Source organism: Pristiophorus japonicus, chromosome 6, assembly GCF_044704955.1.
Source record: "Pristiophorus japonicus isolate sPriJap1 chromosome 6, sPriJap1.hap1, whole genome shotgun sequence".
NCBI classification, from domain to species: Eukaryota; Metazoa; Chordata; class Chondrichthyes; family Pristiophoridae; genus Pristiophorus; species Pristiophorus japonicus.
Genome location: NC_091982.1, coordinates 117,202,910 through 117,226,419, shown reverse-complemented (window position 1 = coordinate 117,226,419; position 23,510 = coordinate 117,202,910). Strand labels below are relative to the sequence as shown.

At 48.8% G+C, this 23,510-nt stretch overlaps 1 protein-coding gene across 1 annotated transcript in view; it reads right to left on the bottom strand.

Annotated features, from left to right (window-relative positions):
• Positions 1 to 18,768, bottom strand: part of LOC139265765 (interferon-inducible GTPase 5-like) — a 42,477-nt gene extending 23,709 nt beyond the window's left edge. Inside the window, exon 1 of the mRNA XM_070883137.1 lies at positions 18,632 to 18,768. The gene's annotated coding sequence lies outside the window, so the exon portion shown is untranslated. The remainder of the gene's footprint in view (positions 1 to 18,631) is intronic.
• Positions 18,769 to 23,510: the final 4,742 nt, after the last annotated feature.

Here is a 23,510-nt window from a genome sequence, read left to right as displayed (position 1 = left end):
AGGTGGAATTGGTCCTACAGCTATCTGAGAATCGCGAGGTAAGTATTCGGCGTAATCTTTGTTCTATAAATTAGGCGGGCCTCTCCGATGTGCGCCGTTCTAGCGGCCGGCCGAAACTTGACCCCATAGAGTATACACAGCACAGAAACAGGCTATTCAACCCAACCAGTCCATGCCTGTGTTCATTCGCCACTCGAGCCTCCTCCCATTCTTCCTCATCTAAACTATCAGCATAACACTGTATTCCTTTCTCCTTCAAATGCTCATCTATTTTCCCCTTAAAAACTTCTATGCTATTTGGCTTAACTACTCCTTGTGGTACTGAATTCCACATTCTTACCATTCTTTGGGAGAAGAAGTTTCTCCTGAGTTCCCCATCGAATTTATTATCTTATATTTATAACCTCTAATTTTGGTCTCCATACAAGCGGAAACATTTTCTCAAATCTATCCTATCAAACCATTTCATAAACTTAAAGCACTCTGTTCGGTCACCCCTCAGCCTTCTCATGTTTACAGAATGGTCTTTTCTGCTCAGTATTTCCTCTCAGTTCTGGTATCTTCTTTGTAAATATTGTTTTCACCTTCTCCAGTGCCTCTATATCATTTTTATAATATGAAGACCATTACTGTGCACAGTACTCCAAGTGTGGTCTAACCAAGGTTCTATACACGTTTAACATAACTTCTCTGCTTTTCAATTCGAACACTCTGGAAATGCACGCAAGAGCGTGATTTGTTTTTTTATGGCCTTATTAACCTGCATTGCTACTTTTACTGATTGTATATCTGTACACCTAGATCCCATTGGTCCTCTACACCATTTAGACTTATTATCCAAGCAGTATGTGGCCTCCTTACTCTTCCTACCAAAATGCACTGCCTCACATTACATAAGAATATAAGAACATAAGAATTAGGAGCAGGAGTAGGCCGTACAGCCCCTCGAACCTACTCTGCCTTTCAATAAGATCATGGCTGATCTTCGACCTCAACTCCACTTTCCTGCCCGATATCCATATCCCTTCATCCCCCGAGAGACCAAAATCAATCTATCTCAGTCTTGAATAAACTCAATGACTCAGCATTTTGGGATAGAGAATTCCAAAGATTCACTCTCTGACTGAAGAAATTCCTCCTCATCTCAGTATGAAATGACCGAACCCTTATCCCGAGGCTATGTCCCCTAGTTCTACATTCTTCTGCCATGGGAAACAACTTCTAAACCTCTACCCTGTCAATCCCCCTCAGTATCTTATATGTTTCAATGAGATCACCTCTCATTCTTCTAAACTCCAGGGGATATCGGCCAAGTCTACTCAATCTCTCCTCATAGGACAACCCTCTCATCCCAGGGATCAATCGAGTGAACCTTCGTTGCACCGCCTCTAAGGCAAGTATGTCCTTTCTCAGTTGAGGAGACCAAAACTGTGCACAGTACTCCAGGTGTGGTCTCACCAAGGCCCTGTACAACTGTAGCAAGACTTCCTTACTCTTGTACTCCAAACCCCTTGCAATAAAGGCCAACATGCCATTTGCCTTCCCAATTGCTTGCTGTACCTGCATGCTAACTTTCTGTGTTTCCTGTACAAGGACACATAAATCTCTCTGAACACAAACATTTAATAATTTCTCACCATTTAAAAAATATTCTGTTTTTCTATTCTTCTACCAAAGTGACTAACCTCACATTTCCCCACATATACTCCATCTGCCACCTTATTGCCCACTCACTTAACCTGTCTATATCTCTTTGCAGGCTCTTTGTGTCTTCCTCACAGCTTATTTTCCCACCAAGCTTTGTATCATCAGCAAACATGGATACTTCCAATCTGCTGGGACCGTTCTAGAATCTAGTGAATTTCAGAAGGTCACAACCAATGTACCCACTACAGGGGCAGCGTCCCGAATCCGGAACCCTCGGGACCGAGGCCGTTCTGGGTTTTGCTTTTTAATGGATTTTGGAACGTCTTTCTGACGTCACGAATCCGAAACACCCGAGTCCAGGTTCGGGTATTTCCAGATTTCAGTAAGTCAGAAAGGGAGTGCGGGGGGCGGGGGTGGGGGGTCGGGGGGAGGTGTTCGGGTCCGCCGGGCGGGGCCTCGCCACCGTGGAGTTGTTCGCGTGGTCCCACCGAAGAGGAGATGTTCGTGCGGGCCCCGCCACCGTGGAGTTGTTCGCGTGGTCCCACTGAAGAGGAGATGTTTGTGCGGGCCCCGCAGCCGTGGAGGTGTTCGGGTGGGGCCCCACCGAAGAGGATGTGGTCGGATGGCCCCATCGCGGAGATGGTGCTCGGGCAGGCCGGCTAGCTGAGGCCCGAGGTCGGGCGGCGGTGAGGCCCGAGGTCAGGCAGTGGCGAGGGGCGGTGTGGTGAGGGCCGAGGTCGGGCAGCGGCGAGGGGCGGTGTGGTGAGGCCCGAGGTCGGGCAGCAGCGAGAGGCGGTGTGGTGAGGCCCGAGGTCGGGCAGCGGCGAGGGGTGGTGTGGTGAGGCCTGAGGTCAGGCACTGGCGAGGGGCGGTGTGGTGAGGCCTGAGGTCGGGCAGCGGCGAGGGGCGGTGTGGTGAGGGCCGAGGTCGGGCAGCGGCGAGGGGTGGTGTGGTGAGGCCTGAGGTCAGGCAGTGGCGAGGGGCGGTGTGGTGAGGCCCGAGGTCGGGCAGCGGCGACGGGCGGTGTGGTGAGGCCCGAGGTCGGGCAGCGGCGAGGGGTGGTGTGGTGAGCCCCGAGGTCGGGCAGCGGCGAGGGGCGGTGTGGTGAGGCCCAAGGTCGGGCAGCGGCGAGGGGCGGTGTGGTGAGGCCCGAGGTCGGGCAGCGGCGAGGGGTGGTGTGGTGAGCCCCGAGGTCGGGCAGCGGCGAGGGGCGGTGTGGTGAGGCCCGAGGTCGGGCAGCGGCGGTGTGGTGAGGCCCGAGGTCGGGCAGCGGCGAGGGGCGGTGTGGTGAGGCCCGAGGTCGGGCAGCGGCGAGGGGCGGTGTGGTGAGCCCCGAGGTCGGGCAGCGGCGAGGGGTGGTGTGGTGAGGCCCGAGGTCGGGCAGCGGCGAGGGGCGGTGTGGTGAGCCCCGAGGTCGGGCAGCGGCGAGGGGTGGTGTGGTGAGGCCCGAGGTCGGGCAGCGGCGAGGGGCGGTGTGGTGAGGCCCGAGGTCGGGCAGCGGCGGTGTGGTGAGGCCCGAGGTCGGGCAGCGGCGAGGGGCGGTGTGGTGAGCCCCGAGGGCGGGCAGCGGCGAGGGGCGGTGTGGTGAGGCCCGAGGTCGGGCTGCGGCAGTGTGGTGAGGGCCGCGGTCGGGCAGCGGCGGTGTGGTGAGGCCCGAGGTCGGGCAGCGGCGAGGGGCGGTGTGGTGAGGGCCGAGGTCGGGCAGCGGCGAGGGGCGGTGTGGTGAGGCCCGAGGTCAGGCAGCGGCGAGGGGCGGTGTGGTGAGGCCCGAGGTCAGGCAGCGGCGAGGGGCGGTGTGGTGAGGCCCGAGGTCGGGCAGCGGCGAGGGGCGGTGTGGTGAGGCCCGAGGTCGGGCTGCGGCAGTGTGGTGAGGCCCGAGGTCGGGCAGCGGCGAGGGGCGGTGTGGTGAGGCCCGAGGTCGGGCAGCGGTGAGGGGCGGTGTGGTGAGGCCCGAGGTCGGGCAGCGGCGAGGGGCGGTGTGGTGAGGCCCGAGGTCGGGCTGTGGCAGTGTGGTGAGGCCCGAGGTCGGGCAGCGGCGAGGGGCGGTGTGGTGAGGCCTGAGGTCGGGCAGCGGTGAGGGGCGGTGTGGTGAGGGCCGAGGTCGGGCAGCGGCGAGGGGCGGTGTGGTGAGGCCCGAGGTCAGGCAGCGGCAGCACCTCGAGGTCGGCAGGGTCCGGACTCCGGAACATTTTACGGATTCCGGACGACCCTGCCACCAATCGGTCTGGAGTCCAGATTCCGGAACTCCGGATTTTGCACACTGCACCTGTATCTCTGCAGCCACCTCTTTGAGAACCCGAAGACGTAGGCCATCAGATCCAGATCTGTTGGTTCTAGTCCCATTAGTTTCTCAATTACTTTTTCCCTACTGATAGTAATTACTTTAAGTTCCTCACTCTGATTAGCCCCTTGGCTCCCCCTATATTTGGTATGCTTTTTGTGTCTTTTGTTTTAAGTCTCTGCCATTATAATTTCACCTATCTCAGCCTCTAAGGGACTAACAACATACTTTTGCTACTCTCTTCCTTTTTACATACTTGTAGAAGCTCTTACAATCTGTTTTCATATTTCTTGCTAGTTTACTTTCATATTCTATTTTCTCCCTTTTTTATCAAGTTTTTGGTCATCCTTTGCTGGTTTCTAAAACTCTCCTAATCCTCAGGCTTACTATTATTCTTCAGAACATTATAAGACTCTTTTTTAAATCAAATACTATCCTTAATTTCATCAGCTAGCCAAGGATGGGTCACTTTTCCCATGGAGTTTTTATTTCTCAATGGAATTTTTATTTGTTGAGAATTTTGGAATATTTCTTTAAATGTCTGCCAATGCTTATCTACTGTCACAGCTTTTAATCGAATTTCCCAATCTACCTTCGCCAACTTGCGCCCCATACCTATGTAATCAGCTTTATAGACTCTCGTTTCAGATTTAAGTATTTCACTCACAAACTCAATGCGAAATTCTATCATATTATGATCACTCTTCCCCAGGTGATCCTTTACTATGAGATTACTAATTAACACTGTCTCATTAAACCATACAAGCTCTAAAATAGCCTATTCCCTGGTTGGTTCCATGACCCATTGTTCCATGAAACTGTCTCGAATGCCTTCCATGAAGTAACAGTGTGAGTCATCATCATCATAGGCAGTCCCTCGGAATCGAGGAAATCTTGCTTCCACTCTTAGCATGAGTTTTTAGGTGGCTGAACAATCCAATACGAGAACCACAGATTCTGTGTCACAGGTGGGACAGATAGTCGTTGAGGGAAGGGGTGGGTGGGACTGGTTTGCCGCTGCCTGCGCTTGATTTTTGCATGCTCTCGACGACGAGACTCGAGGCACCCTCCCGGATGCACTTCCTCCACTTAGGGCGGTCTTTGGCCAGGGACTCCCAGGTGTCAGTGGGGATGTTGCACTTTATCAGGGAGGCTTTGAGAGTGTCCTTGTAACGTTTCCGCTACCCATCTTTGGCTTGTTTGCCATGAAGGAGTTCCGAGTAGAGCGATTGTTTTGGGAGTCTTGTATCTGGCTTGCGAACTATGTGGCCTGCCCAGCGGAGCTGCTCAAGTTTGGTCAGTGCATCAACGCTGGGGATGTTGGCCTGGACGAGGACGCTAATGTTGATGCGTCTGTCCTCCCAAGGGATTTGTAGGATCTTGCGGAGACATCGTTGGTGGCATTTCTCCAGCGACTTGTGGGGTCTACTGTACATGGTCCATGTTTCTGAGCCATACAGGAGGGAGGGTATTACTACAGCCCTGGTGGCAGTTTTGAGGGCCTGATTTTCAAACACTCTTTTCCTCAGGCGGCTGAAGGGTGCACTGGTGCACTGGAGGCAGTGTTGGATCGCGACAACAATGCCTGCTCTTGTTGATACGAGGCTCCCGAGATAAGAGAAGTGGTCCACATTGTTCAGGGCCACGCCATGGATCTAGATGACTGGGGGGCAGTGCTGTGCAGTGAGGACAGGCTGGTGGAGGATCTTTGTCTTACTGATGTTTAGCATAAGGCCCATGCTTTCATATGCCTCAGTAAATACGTCGACTATGTCCTGGAGTTCAGCCTCTGTTTGTGCGCAGAGGCAGGCATCGTCCGCGTACTGTAGCTCGATGACAGAGGTTAGGGTGGTCTTGAACCTGGCCTGAAGACGGCGAAGGTTGAACAGGTTCCCACTGGTTCTGTAGTTTAGTTCCACTCCAGTGGGGAGCAACCTTTTAACTGTGATCATTTTTAATGACTGCCAATTAATCTCGCTTGCCCAGAAAGTGAACAATGATGTCTGGAGTCTCATTCCTTCAGGTTGTGAATTGTATTGGGTGAGTTTAAAAATGCTGAAAAAATGTCTTACTTCTCCTCTCTGTCTCTTTTTTTCTCTCTCAATCAAATCTTTCGTTTCCTCTCTTTATTTCTCTTTCTGTACCTGATTTGACTCGAATTCACCCTCCTTCTCAGTCCATCCTCTGTTTATTTCTCATTCCTTAAATCTCATTGGTTCAGGAGACACACTCGTTGTCCCGTTGTTCACCAAGGTCCCAGATGCGAGCATGAGTGATGGGTGAACAGAACTTGGTGCATGTTAGGGTATGGGCTGCAAAGGATGTTTGAGCTCAAGTTTACAGAGGGTGCAAGGTAAGAGGCTGGCCAAGAGAGCTTTGGAATAGTTGAGTCTAGAGGTAATAAAGGCATGAATGGGTGTTTCAGCAGCAGATGAGCTGAGGTCGGGGCGAAGGCGGGTGATGTTGCGGGTGATGTTACGGAGGTGGAAGTAGGCAGTCTTCGTGATGGAGAGGATATTGGGTCAGAAGCTCAGCTCTGGGTCAAATAGGATGTCAACATTGTAAATAGTCTGGTTCAGCCTCAGACAGTAGACAGGAACAGAGTTGGAGCCAGTGGCCAGGAATGGAGTTTGTGATGGAGACCGAACATGATGGCTTTGATCTTTCAAATATTTAATTGGAGCAAATTTCTGCTCATCCAGTACTGCTTGTCGGACAAGCAGCATGACATCAGTAGCAGTGGAGAAGTTGAGTGGCGGTGGTGAGGTAGAGCTGGTTGTTGCCAGCGTACGTGTGGAACCCGACGTTGTGTTTTCGAATGATGTCGCTGAGGGGCAGTAAGCAGATGAGAATTCGGAGTGGCTAATGATAGATTCTTGCGGTGGGGGAGGGGGGGCTGCAGCAGAGCTAACGGTTCAGGAGTGAGAAGAGAAGCCATTCCAGGTGATTCTCTGGCTGCAACTGGATAGATTGGAATGGAATCAGGCAAGGGCAGTCCACTAGCTGGACAACAGAGGAGAGACATTGGAGGAAAATGGTGTAGTCAACCATGTCAAAGGCTACAGACAGGTCGAGAAGGACGAGGAGCGATAGTTTACCACTGTCACAGTCACAATGGATATAACTTGTGACTTTGATGAGGCTGACTACAGTAGGATATCTCTCAGGTCCGCCTTGAACTCTAACCCATCCAGGTGAGTTCTCAGCATGGAAGATCAAACAATTACTGAAAGTGATCGTATTTATACACCTAAATGGAAAGCATCAGGTGACTTCCTCTCAACTATTGTCATGAGTTCTTTAGATCATATGCCCCGACATCAGTCGATGGCAATGCCCCACCACATATACCCCTTTGGAACCGGTTCTGAGGGAGGTGGGACCAGTACAAATCGGACGGTCTGCACCTGGGCAGGACCGGAACCAATGTCCTAGGGGGAGTGTTTGCTAGTGCTGTTGGGGAGGGGATAAACTAATATGGCAGGGGGATGGGAACCTATGCAGGGAGACAGAGGGAAGTAGAATGGGGGCAGAAGCAAAAGATAAAAGGAAGGAAAGTAAAAGTGGAGGGCAGCGAAACCCAAGGCAAAAAGTAAAAAGGGCCACATTACAAAAAAATCCTAAAGGGGCAAAGGGTGTTAAAAAGACAGCCTGAAGTCTCTATGCCTCAATGCGAGGAGTATTTGGAATAAGGCGGACGAATTAACTGCACAGGCAGCTATTAGCGAATATGATATAATTGGGGTTACGGAGACATGGCTCCAGGATTACCAAGGCTGGGAACTCAACATCCAGGGGTATTCAACATTCGGGAAGGATAGACAGAAAGGAAAAGGAGGTGCGGTAGCGTTGCTGGTTAGAGAAGAAATTAATGTAATAGTAAGGAAGGACATTAGCTTGGATGATGTGGAGCTACGGAATACCAAAGGGCAGAAAACGCTAGTGGGAGCTGCGTACAGACCACCAAACAGTAGTGATGAGGATGGGGAAAGCATCAAACAAGAAATTGGGGATGCGTGCAATAAAGGTACAGCAGTTATCATGGCCGAATTTAATCTACATTTTGACTGGGCTAACCAAACTGGTAGTAAGGCTGTGGAAAAGGATTTCCTGGAGTGTATTAGGGATGGTTTTCGAGACTAATATGTCGAGGAACCAACTAGAGGGCTAGCCATCCTAGTCTGGGTGATGTGTAATGAGAAAGGACTAATTAACAATCTTGCTGTGCGAGGCCCCTTGGGGAAGAGTGACCATAATATGGTAGAATTCTTTATTAAGATGGAGAATGACACAGTTAATTCAGAGACTAGGGTCCTGAACTTGGGGAAAGGTAACTTCGATGGCATGAGACGTGAATTGGCTAGAATAGACTGGCGAGTGATACTTAAAGGGTTGATGTGGCTAGGCAATGGCAAACATTTAAAGATCACATGGATGAACTTCAACAATTGTACATCCCTGCCTGGAGTAAAAATAAAACGGGGAAGATGGCTCAACCGTGGCTAACAAGGGAAATTAAGGATAGTGTTAAATCCAAGGAAGAGGCTTATAAATTGGCCAATAAAAGCTGCAAACCTGAGGACTGGGAGAATTTTGTAATACAGCAGAGGAGGACAAAGGGTTTAATTAGGAGGGGGGAAATAGAGTATGAGAGGAAGCTTGCTGGGAACATAAAAACTGACTGCAAAAGCTTCTATAGATAGGTGAAGAGAAAAAGATTAGTGAAAACAAACGTAGGTCCCTTGCAGTCAGATTCAGGTGAATTTATAATGGTAAACAAAGAAATGGTGGACCAGTTAAACAAATACTTTGGTTCTGTTTTCACGAAGGAAGACACAAATAACCTTCTGGAAATACTAGGGGACCGAGGGTCTAGTGAGAAGGAGGAACTGAAGGATATCTTTATAAAGCGGGAAATTGTGTTCGGGAAATTGATTGGATTGAAGGCTGATAAATCCCCGGGGCCTGATAGTCTGCATCCCAGAGTACTTAAGGAAGTGGCCATAGAAATAGTGGATGCATTGGTGATCATTTTCCAACAGTCTACCGACTCTGGATCAGTTCCTATGGACTGAGGGTAGCTAATATAACACCACTGTTAAAAAAAGGAAGGAGAGAGAAAACAGGTAATTATAGACCGGTTAGCCTGACATCAGTAGTGGGGAAAATGTTGGAATCAATTATTGAAGATGAAATAGCAGCGCATTTGGAAAGCAGTGACAGGATCGGTCCAAGTCAGCATGGATTTGTGAAAGGGAAATCATGCTTGACAAATCTTCTAGAATTTTTTGAGGATGTAACTAGTAGAGTGGACAAGGGAGAACCAGTGGATGTGGTGTATTTGGACTTTCAAAAGGCTTTTGACAAGATCCCACACAAGAGATTGGTGTGCAAAATCAAAGCACATGGTATTGGGGGTAATGTACTGACATGGTCAGAGAATTGATTGGCAGACAGGAAGCAGAGAGTCGGGTTAAACGGATCCTTTTCAGGAATGGCAAGCAGTGACGAGTGGAGTACCGCAGGGCTCAGTGCTGGGGCTCCATCTCTTTACAATATACTTTAATGATTTAGATGAAGGAATTAAGTGTAATATCTCCAAGTTTGCAGATGGCACTAAACAGGATGGCGGTGTGAGCTGTGAGGAAGACGCTAAAAGGCTGCAGGGTGTCTTGGACGGATTAGGTGAGTGGGCAAATGCATGGCAGATGGAGTATAATGTGGATAAATGTGAGGTTATTCACTTTGGGGGTAAAAACACGAAGGCAGAATATTACCTGAATGGCGGCAGATTAGGAAAGGGGGAGGTGCAATGAACCTGGGTGTCATGGTTCATCAGTCATTGAAAGTTGGCATGCAGTTACAGCAGGTGGTGAAGGCGGCAAATGATATGTTGGCCTTCATAGCTAGGGGATTTGAGTATAGGAGCAGGGAGGTCTTACTGAAGTTGTACAGGGCCTTGGTGAGGCCTCACCTGGAATATTGTGTTCCCTTTTGGTCTCCTATTCTGAGGAAGGAAGTTCTTGCTATTGAGGAAGTGTAGCGAAGGTTCACCAGACTGATTCCAGGGATGGCAGGACTGACATATGAGGAGAGACTGGATCAACTGGGCCTTTATACACTGGAGTTTAGAAGGATGAGAGGGGATCTCATAGAAACTTACGCGATTCTGACGGGACTGGACAGGTTAGATGCGGGAAGAATGTTCCCGATGATGGGGGAAGTCCAGAACCAGGGGACACAGTCTTAGGATAAGGGGTAGGCCATTTAGGACTGAGATGAGGAGAAACTTCTTCACTCAGAGAGTCGTTAACCTGTGGAATTCCCTATCGCAGAGAGTTGTTGATGCCAGTTCATTGGATATATTCAAGAGGGAGTTCGATATGACCCTTACGGCTAAAGGGATCAAGGAGTATTGAGAGAAAGCAGGAATGGGGTACTGAGGGAATGATCAGCCATGATCTTATTGAATGGTGGTGCAGGCTCGAAGGACCGAATGACCTACTCCTGCACCTATTTTCTATGTTTCTATGTTTCTATGTTTCAATGTTTCTCACTGGACAGTGGCTAGTCTTTTCTCCTCAGTAGACGTCAATTTTGCATGGTTATAAACGTGACTCCTTAACAGAATGACTGCTGAAACATCGACATGTTGGGTCCATACTAGCAATAATTTTTGCACAAACCTTTTGCTGCTTTAATTGCATTTGCATGACATCTCACAATATTACAGTAATATCCGCATAAACACACAGTATCATGGATACTGGATGTTGAATGTAGATGAATATTCCATTGTTTAGTTTATTTCTTGTAATCAGACAGAATAAATTATTCGCAGTGTTTTGCTTTAAATAAAGTGAGGGTTTGTGACAACCTCCACCCTTCTGAGGACAAGGAGGATTTATGGAGCCCCTGAACCGCCAATCAATTTTCCTGCACCTCATCCACTTGGTATGTGGATATGCTCACACTATTAGATGAGACCCAATCTTTGTTTTGTTACACTAGATGCTGCCTGTGTGACCATCACACGAGATCAAGCATTGTGTTCAGTATAACACTAGAATCTGCCTCTGTTATTATTGGGTCAAGCACTGTCTTTGTGACTCTCACAGTGGGCTATGCATTTGTGAGAACACCACCGCAGGTCAGGGCTATAAATAGAGCTGGGGCACCGGGCCCTGTAACATTGTGGGCCGCCCCGACCTGTGTGAGAACACCACTGCAGGTCGGGGCTATAAATAGAGCTGGGGCACCGGGCCCTGGAACATCGTGGGCCGCCCCGACCTGTGTGAGAACACCACTGCAGGTCGGGGCTATAAATAGAGCTGGGGCACCGGGCCCTGGAACATCGTGGCAGAGGTGCGGCAAATGAGGGTATGGGGCCCAGAAGAGTCGAGGGCCCAGGGGCAGCACAGGCCAGCCCACACTACGATATATGTGCACACTGGGTCCGTGCAGCAGAACAGGTCTCCAGTCATCCTGGTTAAACCTTGCCACTGGATAAAGGCCTTGCTCTGTCAAGGCCTTGCAATGGCTGACGTGCAACGGTCACCACACGTTAAAAAAATTCACGCACAGGCTTCTTCCACCCCTCAACTGGAGTTCAGGACTGGAACATCGGGTCCTTCATCGAAACACCTGTGAACTCTCGTGGAAGCAAGTCATTCTCGTTCGAGGGATCGTCTATGATGGATGAGATGCCCTGTTGCTCTCACTGTGCCATTATCAGCTTGCACCTCCAGCAACATTGTGGGAAAAAAATGTTAAAACCCAAAAGTGCATGGACAAGACTAAACAATGGGGCATGCCGTAAGATGCCGAACTCCAGCAAAATCTGGCCCATGCTTTTCACTTTGATTCAGTTCAATTCTTGATTTGACCTTTTTACCTTGGCTTCCCTCCTGAGGTCATTACATTTCTTCTGGCATTGAGTTGCTGACTGAGAGGCACTGAAGAGGGTTTGCTCTCATTGGCAAGGGCAGGTCCACAGTGACTGAATTACACTTTTCATTGACTCCTGACCTCAATCTCTAAATGGTTTTCCTCCTTTGCTTTATTTCTACCAATTAAACCTCAAGTAAGGAGTCAGACACTTTGGGCCACTGTGCCTTGAAGAACCAGGCTCAAGCATTATCCTCGATTTCTGAGTTGCTGATCAAACACAATGGAAACTCAGGCCTCGTTAAGCTGCTGCAGCATCACTGGAATTTCCCTCCTCTCCAGAGACAGCCTCCCAACAGAGGGAGTGAATATCTCTGGGAACACACCCAGAATAGTTCATTAAGCTCCACCGATGAAAATAGAACAGGGTCACATGGTGAGTTGACGTGCAGTCCTGGCACAATTCCAAGATTACTCTGCCACAGAGGAAAATCTCAACTTTGGCTTTCGTCAAACAAAGGGGGATTATTACGCTGTTGTCGACTGAATGCAGAGTTCACCGAATCATCGAATCATGGACATTTACAGCACAGACAGAGGCCAATCGTCCCACTGAATCTGTGCCAGCCGAAAAAGAGCTATCCAGCCTAATCCCACTTTCCTGCTCTTGGTCCGTAGCCCTGCAGGTTACGGCACTTCAATTGCTTACTGTGAGGGTTTTTGTCTCTGCCACCCTTTCAGGTGGGGCTGTGCAGTGGGACTGTGCCTTTAAACGACCGGTGCCTGTGTTTCAGAATGCGGGCTGGAATCATTTCAGATCCCCCCACTCCCCCCCACCCCCTCTGCACTCCCCCACCCTCTGGGTGAAACAAATTTCTCCTCAATTTCCCTCGAATCCTTCTACCAATTACTTTAAATCTATGCCCCCTGGTTAGTGACCACTCTGCTAAGGGAAATATGTCCATCCTATCCACTCTATCTAGGTTCCTCATAATTTTATGCATCTCAGTTAAATCTCCCGTCAGCCTCCTCTGTTGCAAAGAAAACAACCCTGGCCTATCCAATCTTTCCTCATAGCTAAAATTATCCAGTCCGGGCAACATCCTTGCAAATCTCCTCTGTACCCTCTCTCGTGCAATCACGTCTTTCCTGTAATATGGTGACCAGAACTGCACGCAGTACTCTACCTGTGACCTAATTAGTGTTTTATAAAGTTAAAGCGTAACCTCCCTGCTCTTGTATTCTATGCCTTGGCCAATAAAAGGAAAGTATCTCATATCCCTTCTGAACCACATTATCTACCTGTTATCGGGATTATTAAAGCATTGTTTGAATGGCTATCACTGGTACAATGTTTTGTTCTGACATAGATTCACGGAGTCTTGAAACAGATGGACGATGTCTCTAGCTCAGATTAGAGAATCGGGCCAGCCTGGAGTTGGTGATTTTGATTGCCAGCTGTATTTGAGACCTGTGAGAAGGGGTAGGATCAGTGATTAGCTCTGGTCATTTTGACAGATCTGTGGCCACAACCAGCAGAGCATGTTATTGTGACTCTTTCATTGTGGTTAGCCATGAAAAAAGTGGGTCTGGTTGTTGGAGGCCAATCATCTCAGCCCCAGGCCATCGCTGCAGGAGTTCCTCAGGGCAGTGTCCCAGGCCCAACCATCTTCAGCTACTTGATCAATGTCCTTCTCTCCATCATAGTGTCAGAAGTGGGGATGTTCTCTTATGATTGTACAGTGTTCAGTGCATTTACAATTCCTCAGATAACGAAACAAACCCATGACCACATGCAATATGACCTGGACGACATTCCAGTTTGATGATAAGTGGCAAGTAACATTCACACCATACAAGTGTCAGTCAATGACTATCTCCAAAATGAGAGATTATAAACACCTCCCCTTGACATTCAATGGCATTACCATCGTTGAATTCCCCACCATCGACATCCTGGGGTCATTATTGACAAGAAACCTAACTGGACCAGCCACATAAAAAGAGCAGGTATTCTGTGGTGAGTGACTCACCTGCTGACTCTTCAAAGCCTTTCTACCATCTACACGGCACAAGTCAGGAGTGTGATGGAATACTCTCCACTTGCCTGTATGGGTGCACCTCCAACAAGACTCACAAAGCTTGACACCATCCAGGACAAAGCAGCCCACATGATTGGCACCCCATTCACAACCTTAAACATGCACTCCCTCCACCACCAGCACACTCTGGCAGCAGTGTATACCATCTACAAGATGCACTGCAGCAACTCAGCAAGGCTTCTTCGACAGCACCTCCCAAACCCACAACCTCTACCACCTAGAAGGACAAGGGCAGCAGGTGCAAGGGAACACCATCACCTACAAGTTCCCCTCCAAGTTACACACCATCCTGACTTGACAATGTATCACCATTCTTTTGTTGTCGCTGGGTCAAAATCCTGGTACTCCCTCCCTGACAACAGTAACAACAACTTGTATTTATATAGCACCATAAACATTTGAAATGTCCCAAGGCTCTTCACAGGAGTTTTACGAGATGTAAAAAACTCAACACCAGCCACATAAGTAGAAATTAGCGCAGGTGTTTGGTCAAAGCGGTAGGTTTTAAGGAGCATCTTGAAGGAGGAACGAGAGGCAGAGAGGCGGAGAGTATAAGACACTGAGTTCCAGAGCTTGGGGCCGAGGCAACAGAAGGCAGGGCCACCAATGGTTGAACGATTACAATCAGGGATGCTCAAGGGGGCAGAATTAGAGGAGCGCAGACATCGCGGGGGCTGGAGGATAATACAGAGATAGGGAGGAGAGAGGCCATGGAGGGATTTGAAAACAAGGATGAGAATTTTGAAATCGAGGAGATGCTTATCCAGAAGCCAATGTAGGTCAGCGAGCACAGGGGTGATGGGTGAGCGGGACTTGGTGCGAGTTAGGACACGGGCTGCCGAGTTTTGGATCGCTTCTAGTTTACATAGGGTAGAATGTGGGAGGCCAACCAGGAGTGCGTTGGAATAGTCAAGTCCAGCGGTAACAAAGGCATGGATGAGGCTGAGGCGAGGGCGGAGATGGGCGATGTTACGGAGGCGGAATTAGGCAGTCTTAGTTATGCTGCAGATATGTGGTTGGAAGCTCATTTCAGGGTCAAATATGACAACAAGGTTTCGAACAGTCTGGTTCAGCCTCAGACAGAAGTTGGGGAGAGGGATGATATCAGTGGCTAGGGAATGGAGTGCGTGGCAGGGGCTGAAAACAATGGCTTCGGTCTTCCCAATATTCAACTGGAGAAAAGTTCTGCTCATCCAGAACTGGATGTCGGACAAGCTGTCTGACAATTTAGAGATCATGGAGAGGTCGAGAGAAGTGGTGGTGAGGTAGAGCTGGGTGTCATCAGCGTACATGTGGAAACTGACACTGTGTTTACGGATGATGTCGTCAAGGAGCAACATGTAGATAAGAAATAGGTGGGACCAAGGATAGATCGTTGGGGGACACCAGAGGTAATGATGTGTGGGTGGGAAGAGAAGCCGTTGCAGGTGATTCTCTGGCTATGGTTAGATAGGTAAACATGGAACCAGGCGAGTGCAGTCCCACCCAGCTGCACGACATTGGGGAGGTATTGGAGAAGGATAGAGTGGTCAATCGTGTCAAAGCCTACAGATAAGTTAAGAAGGACGAGGAGGGATAGTTTGCCTTTATCACAGTCACAAAGGATGCCATTTGTGACTTCGATGAGAGATGTTTCGGTACTGTGGCAGGGGCGGAAACCGGAATGGAGGGATTCAAATATGGAATTGCAGGAAAGGTGGGCACAGATTCGGAAGGCGAAAACACGTTCAAGGACATTAGAAAGGAAAGGGAGGTTGGAGATGGAGCGGTAGTTTGCAAGAATGGAGTCGGGAGGCCTACACTGCTTTCTCTGAAAACAAGGGAGAGAGGACCTTTGGGAAGGCCTGGTCTCCAATTGTCCATCCTTTTCATCAGATACCAGAGAACTCATATTAGTGTAGACTCCGAGAGACTGCCTAAGGAGAGAGAGAATAGGGTCAAGGGAGCAGGAAGTGGGTTTCATGGACAGGATGTGCTCAGTAAGGTCATGAGGGGAGATCGAAATGAAGCTGGAGAAAGATGTGAGGTCAGGGCTAGGACAGGGGGATCCTTAGAGGAAGTTTGGTCCGGTGGGCAAGGGGAAGGAAGAGAACAGGCAGAGGCGGCGAGTGGGTGGTCTCACTCTAAGAGACAAAGAAGTCCATGAGGTTCTCACATTTATTGTCGGAGGTGAGGGTGGAGACTGGGGACAGGGGTGTAAAAAGATGGTTAGCTGTGGAGCATAGAAGCCGGGGTTTATCTTTACATTCCAGAATGATTATGGAATAGTGAGTGACTTTGGCAGACGAGAGCAGGACCCGATAGAGCTTTGTGCTCCAGCCATATTTGGCGGTGAATGGTTTAACCAGTTGTCCGCCATATCCATTCAAGTCTGCATCCCTTGGATTTAAGAGAGTGAAGCTCAGGGTTATACCAGGGGAATGGCCGGGGCGAGAGAGAGTAATGGTTTTAACAGGGACTAGGGTGTCAAAGATGGTGGTGAGGGTGTGATTGAGCAGATTGGTAGCTGCAGAAATGTCATGGTGAATGGAGGGCCAAAGGCTGGACAGTTGGGAGTTCATAAGTGCAGTTGTAAGAGAGTCGGGAGAGAGTTTTTTCCAGGGGCAGACACAGAAGAAGGTAGGGTTGGGGGGTTGATGGAAGGGGATGTAGGTGGAAAGTGATACGAAGAAGTGATTAGAGATGGCCTTACCTGCGATTGACACAATGGGAGTAGCAAGGCCACGAAAGATGGCAAGGTCGAGAGGCTGGCTGTGAATATAGGTTGGGGAGTTTACCTGGAGGGAGAGATTAAGGGAGGATAGGAGGCTGGTGAACTCAGAAGATAGAGAACATGATGAATTGAGATGGAGGTTGAAATCACCAAGGATGAAAAGTCGTTCGGTGCAGAGGCAGAGGGAGGAAAGTAGTGAAGAAATATCGGTAATAATATTTTTATGGTACTTGCGTGGGGGGTCGAGAACGAGAATGTTAAATGAGAAGCGAGAGGGGTGGAATAGGGGGAGACGCTCAAAGGAGGAGAAAGTGCGGGAGGAGTAGGGAGACAGACCAGGCTGTGATTTGTCGACGAAAGCCACACCGCCACCAAGGCGGTCTGAGCAGGGAAAGTGATAGAAGGTATATCCAGGCGGGGAGGCTTCATTTAAGGCTAAGGTGTCATCGACCCTCAGCCAAAATTCCGTCAGGGCCATAATGTGCATGCCATCATCCACGATAAGCTGATGGATGGGAAGGGCCTTGTTCGCAAGCGAACGGAAGTTCTGGAGAGAGATGCGTCCACAGGGTCAGTGCTGGCAGGGGAGGGGGTGAGTGAGTTGGACGGGGAGGAGATTGGCAAGACTAGCCCGCAGGGGGCATGCAGGGTGGGAAGGTCGGCGAGAGCGTAGGATGGGACGGTTAGGGTTGCTGTACGTAAGGAGGCAGTGATGAGTGCTTCAATGGGCCCTTCATCGGATGCCAAGAGAGGCCCAGAGTGAAGCTGTAGATTTATCGAAGAGGAGTCAAGCCTGGGATGGAGGCAGGAGAGCATGAATGTCGAAGAGTAATGAAGGATTGGGTTAGGGATTTGGGAGGGCAGAGTATCCGAGAGAGGAGAGATGAAAGGAGGCATGATGACAGCGGAGAACGGTCAGGGAGGGAGAAAGGGAACAGGAGAGGGGGAAAAGTGGAAACGTATTGAGTGGCTGGGGTCCGGAGCGGCAGCCACAGTGTGTACGCGAATGGACAGGGGAAAAGCTCAGGTTACATCGGCCTGTTTACACTTCCTACATAATCGCTTTCCCCCTCGCAGCCATGTAGTCATCTGGGAAAGGCACAAAACCAAAGAAAAAACACACGTTTCGAATAGCAGCATTATGTGAGTACCTTCACCACACGGACTGCAGCGGTTCAAGAAGGTGGCTCACCACCACCTTCACAAGGGCAATTAGGGATGGGCAATAAAGACTGGCCTCGCCAGAGACGCTCACATCCCATTAACAAATTAAAAAAACACTCCCAGTATTGTACACACTCCCAGTATTGTAAACACTACCATTATTATAAATCCCAGCCTTGCCAACAACGCCCACATTGCATGAATGGATTTTTAAAAAGTGACCATTTTTAATGAGGGGTTTAAACCCATTTAAAATAAATCTCTGTGTTAAATTAACAGGGACAGGCAAATTATGAGTGTGCTAAGCGTTCACGCATTAATATCAAACAGTAATTTCTCATTTAAAAGGGATTAAATGTTTGGAATAATCAGACGGGCAGGGAAGGGGAGATAAAACATGAGCGGTGATTTGCCCTTTTTGTTGTTGATTTTTCTGAGGTTTTGCAATGAGTTGTTGGGTTTCCTCTCTCTGTATTGACTGTAAGGCCTCCTCTACTGAGAGTAATCTCCACATCCTGCCACGTTACACACATCCCCCATTCCGATCAATACACGGCCCTCGACATTTCATCACAAGGCATTTCCTGCAGTTTGTTTCTCTTGTGACACTTTCACTCAACTCTCCTGCACAACCCCGAATGAAACTCCTCACTTTTAGGAGTTTATGTTTTGAACACATCCAGAACTTGAAGAGAAAGGAGATTGGGACAATGACGGAGAACATTTAAAACACTCCTTCAAGTTGGTCTGGAATTCTGTTCAAACCTGTTGAATATGTTTCACCCTCATAATTCTGATAAATACACTCAGCTTGGTGTTTCATTTCTTGGTCCTTACCTGCACTGGTTCCTTGAAGGAACAGAGTCCGTCTTTTTTTTGAGAGTCTGTCAGTGAAGTTCTCACACCGTCAAGACTTTAATCCAAAGTGACTCGTCCTGCAGTTTCAGTTTCTATTAGGGACGGTGCTAAACTTGTTCAATAACAGAGCTTTTATAGGATTGGGCAGTTTCCTGTACGTTCTCCAATGTGAATCAAGCACTGTCGGAGCTCATTTGTTGCTGGGGAGATTTTGATTTTGCCTTCCTGAACATGAATCTGAACAGAAGAGATTCTTCATCAGACACAGAATGGTTGGGAAATCGTGGGCAGTGTGAGCCTCAATTTCAGATATACACTCTCACTGGGCGAGACTCCCAACGGATAAGAATATAAGAACATAAGAAATAGGAGCAGGAGTAGGCCATACGGCCCCTCGAGCCTGCTGCGCCATTCAATAAGATCATGGCTGATCTGATCATGGACTCAACTCCACTTCCCCGCCCGCTCCCCATAACCCCTTATTGTTTAAGAAACTGTCTATTTCTGTCTTAAATTTATTCAATGTCCCATCTTCCACAGCTCTCTGAGGCAGTGAATTCCATCTCCTCATCTCTGTTTTAATTGGGCAGCCCCTTATTCTAAGATCATGCCTCCTAGTTCTAGTCTCCCCCATCAGTGGAAACATCATCTCTGCATCCACCTTGTAAAGCCTGCTCAAAATCTTATACATTTCGATAAGATCACCTCTCATTCTTCTAAATTCCAATGAGTAGAGGCCCAACCTACTCAATCTTTCCTCATAAGTCAACCCCCTCATCCCCAGAATCAACCTCGTGAACCTTCTCTGAACTGCCTCCAAAGCAAGTATATCCTTTCGTAAATATGGAAATCAAAACTGCACGCAATATTCCAGGTGTGGCCTCACCAATAACTTATACAGCTATAGCAAGACTTCCTTGCTTTTATACTCCATCCCCTTTGCAATAAAGGCCAAGATATAATTTGCCTTCCTGATCACTTGCTGTGCCTGCATACTATCCTTCTGTGTTTCATGCACAAGTACCGCCAGGTCCTGCTGTACTGCGGCACTTCGCAATCTTTCTCCATTTAAATAATAACTTGCTCTTTGATTTTTTTCTGCCAAACCTCACACTTTCCAACATTATATTCCATCTGCCAAATTTTTGACCACTCACTTAGTCTATGTCCTTTTGCAGATTTTTTGTGTCCTCCTCACGCATTGCTTTTCCTCCCATCTTTGTATCGTCAGCAAACTTGGCTACGTTATACTCAGTCCCTTCTTCCAAGTCGTTAATATAGATTGTAAATAGTTGGGGTCCCAGCACTGATCCCTGCGGCACCCCACTAGTTACTGGTTACCAACCAGAGAATGAACCATTCATCCCTACTCTCTGTTTTCTGTTCATTAGCCAATCCTCTATCCATGCTAATATATTATCCCCAATCCCATGAACTTTTATCTTGTGCAGTAACCTTTTATGTGACACCTTGTCAAATGCCTTCTGGAAGTCCAAATACACCACATCCACTGGCTCCCCTTTATCCACCCTGTTCATTACATCCTCAAAGAAATCCAGCAAATTTGTCAAACATGACTTCCCCTTCATAAATCCATGCTGACTTGCTTTTCCAAATATCCTGCTACTGCTTCTTTAATAATGGATTCCAACATTTTCCCAACCACAGATGCTAGACTAACTGTTCTATAGTTTCCTGCTTTTTGTCTGCCTCCTTTTTTAAATAGGGCCATTACATTTGCAGCTTTCCAATCTGCTGGGACCTCCTCAGAATCCAGGGTATTGTGGTAAATTACAACCAATGCATCCACAGTCCCTGCCACTATTTCTCTTAAGACCCTAGATGCAAGCCATCAGGTCCAAGTCATTTATCTGCCTTTAGTCCCATTATCTTACTGAGTACCACTTCCTTAGTGATTGTGATTGTGTTAAGTTCCTCCCCCCCATAGCCCCTAGACTATCCACTGTCGGAATATTGTTAGTGTCCTCTGTTATGCATGTTAATGTATGGACTGTAACACTAGACCACTGAATGTACTTTCACCCTGTATACACCATATCTGTACCACCAGAGGGTGTTACTGGTGGAGACCTAAGGGTCACCTGCACACTGCAGGTAACGAAGTATAAAGGGGAGCTCGCCTCTTGGTGTCTTCACTCAAGGAGCTGCAATAAACGTACTAAGGTCACTACAGTTCAAGTACTATACCCTTACCTCGTGGAGTGCTTGCATATACTACAACTTGCGACGAGGTTACAAATTTCCACGCACAACATGTCTAACCTAAGCAACTTCCAACAATTCGCTGATGGGGAAGATTGGGATGCCTTTGTGGAAAGGCTCGAACACTTTTTCAGCACGAGCGATCTGGCTGGAGACACACCGACCTTGCTGGCTGAACCATCCTGCTCAGCTGTTGTGGGCCCAACATCCATGGCCTCGTCAGGGACCTGCTAGTCCCAGCGAAGATGGCAACCAAGACTTATGCGGAGCTCATAACTATAATACAAGAACAACTCAAACCTAAAGAGAGCATCCTCAACAGTCAGACACCGGTTCTACACCCACCGGTGGCCCGAAGGCCAAGAAATTGCTAAATATGCTGCAGACCTGAGAAGATTAGCTGTACCTTGTGATTTTGGTGACCACCTCACCGAAGCACTAAGGGATATCTTCATTATTGGAATCGGCCACGAGGGCCTCCTCCACAAGCTGCTCTCTGTGGACACTACGGTCACCCTGCAGAAGGCAATCAAAGTGAGCCAGGCCTTCATGATTTCAGACTGCGACCCCAAGAGGATGATGACTCACCCCCAGGACACTAACCTGACATGTACAGTGAACCGAATGGCGCCTTTCAGAGGCAAGACTGCTGCCCCGAGTCCTGCAACCTTGAGTCCGCCACATGGGGCCAACCGGCTAGCCCTGTGCTGGTACTGTGGAGGAAACCACAGGGCCCACCAGTGCTGGTAAAAAGACTATACCTGCAAAGGCTGTAACACTAAAGATCACCTCCAATGAATGTGTAGAAGAAATTTTACTCACCGAGTCACTGATGAGTTGGTTGATCACCTGGGTTCCAGCGCTGATGAAGACGAAACGGCTCAGCCCCTGGAAGAGGTGTACGGAGTTTATACCTGCTCCACCGAGAGTTCCTCATGGAAAATGGAAGTAGAAATCAACGGTGTTCCAGTCTCAATGGAGATCGACACAGGAACGAGCCAATCGCTGATGAATCAGACGGCCTTCGAGAAACTCTGGGACAATCCCGCCAAACGACCCAAAATGTTCCCAATCCAGGCAAAGCTGCTCATTTACACAAAAGACACCATCCCAGGCCCCGGCGATCGACATCCTATGTGGCCCCAAATTTGGATCCATCGCAGCAGCTGGAAATCCTACCATCCAGCTCAACTGCGTAGCGACGACTCAGACTGCACAACTCAGTGGCGAGATGATCCACCCTGAACGACCAGACCTCACCTTCCGGCTTCCAGTGGCATGACTCCGAGGGAAGAAGATTGGCGCAGAAGGTAGATTCCCGGCTTCCGTGGCAGAACCTGGGGAGAAAAAGATCACCGCAGCCTACCTCGTGGAGAGAAAGAAGATGGCGCCCGCACCACGAGGTGAAGCACCTGAAATCAAGATGACCGCGAGGGGCAGCATTGAGGGAGCAAAACGTGTTGCCGAGCAGTGAACCGGATTGGGGTAAAGATTGCAAGGTCCTCTTAAAGGATTCCCGCAACCCAAAACAATTAAAGGGACAGTCCACTCTTGGTACAGCAATGCCGGTGACACTAATGATAAACGTGTAATTGATGAATGCAAGTATATAAATGTACTGTTGAATGGTGATGCCAGTAACGCTAATGAGAAAAATTTAACTAACAAAGGCCAGTATCCAAATGTAACCTTGCACAGAGATACTGATAGTACACAGGAAAGTGTTGTAATGGACAAATGTGAAAGTGTAATGACAAATAACAATATTGAGTCAGTTGGTTGCGGTCGGAGCCAATGCATCATGTATGCTAATGATAAAATGAGAAATGATTCCAGGTTCTATATGTATGCCGATAACGCCAAAGGTAACCACCCGTGGGAAACACCCAGGTCCAGCGGGCTACCCGATCATGTAGCCTGCACCTCCGGGACCAATGTGATGCCCCAGGGAGTGTTCACACACACACACAGTGGGAGCATACTCACTGTAGGGCCAGCGATCAATGGATGTCACAGCCACCACCACTGGCAACCTGCCCCAGATCGGCCCTACCGCAATGGCCACCAGGGCGAGCACCGGGAGCAAGAGTACCCTCCAGCTTTCCCGGCGGGACCAGCGATGACAAGACTTCCACCACTATGAAGGGCAGCAGGGTGACCTTGCAGCCCTCAATGGAGGACAGGGAGGCCACTCCACCCTGTGGCTCTGCCCACATTAAACGTCCTCACCCATCCAAACAATATATTGCATGTACCTTACCTATAACATGTACTTACTCCACCACTGCTGAACTCATGAACAGTGACATAACCAACCAGATTCCTTACTCACTCTACATGTATGCCAATGCAGGGGTTGAGCCACATACATGGTCTATGTATGGCGGGGGGGGAAATGGATGTATGTAGCTACGAACACATGGATCACACCCAGAACTCACCCAACCTTCGCTACAACCTCCAACCGTCCACTGCCGACCACTTCCCAATGTCATGGCAATAAGGACTTGGGGGTCCACAGGGAGAGAGCCATTCCCAAGCAAAGACAAAGTGCAAGGGCTTTGGGCACTCAAGTTGAGGGCCAAAGAACACAGTGCAAAAGCCTGTGGCACAAGACTTAGGGGGGGGAGCGTTA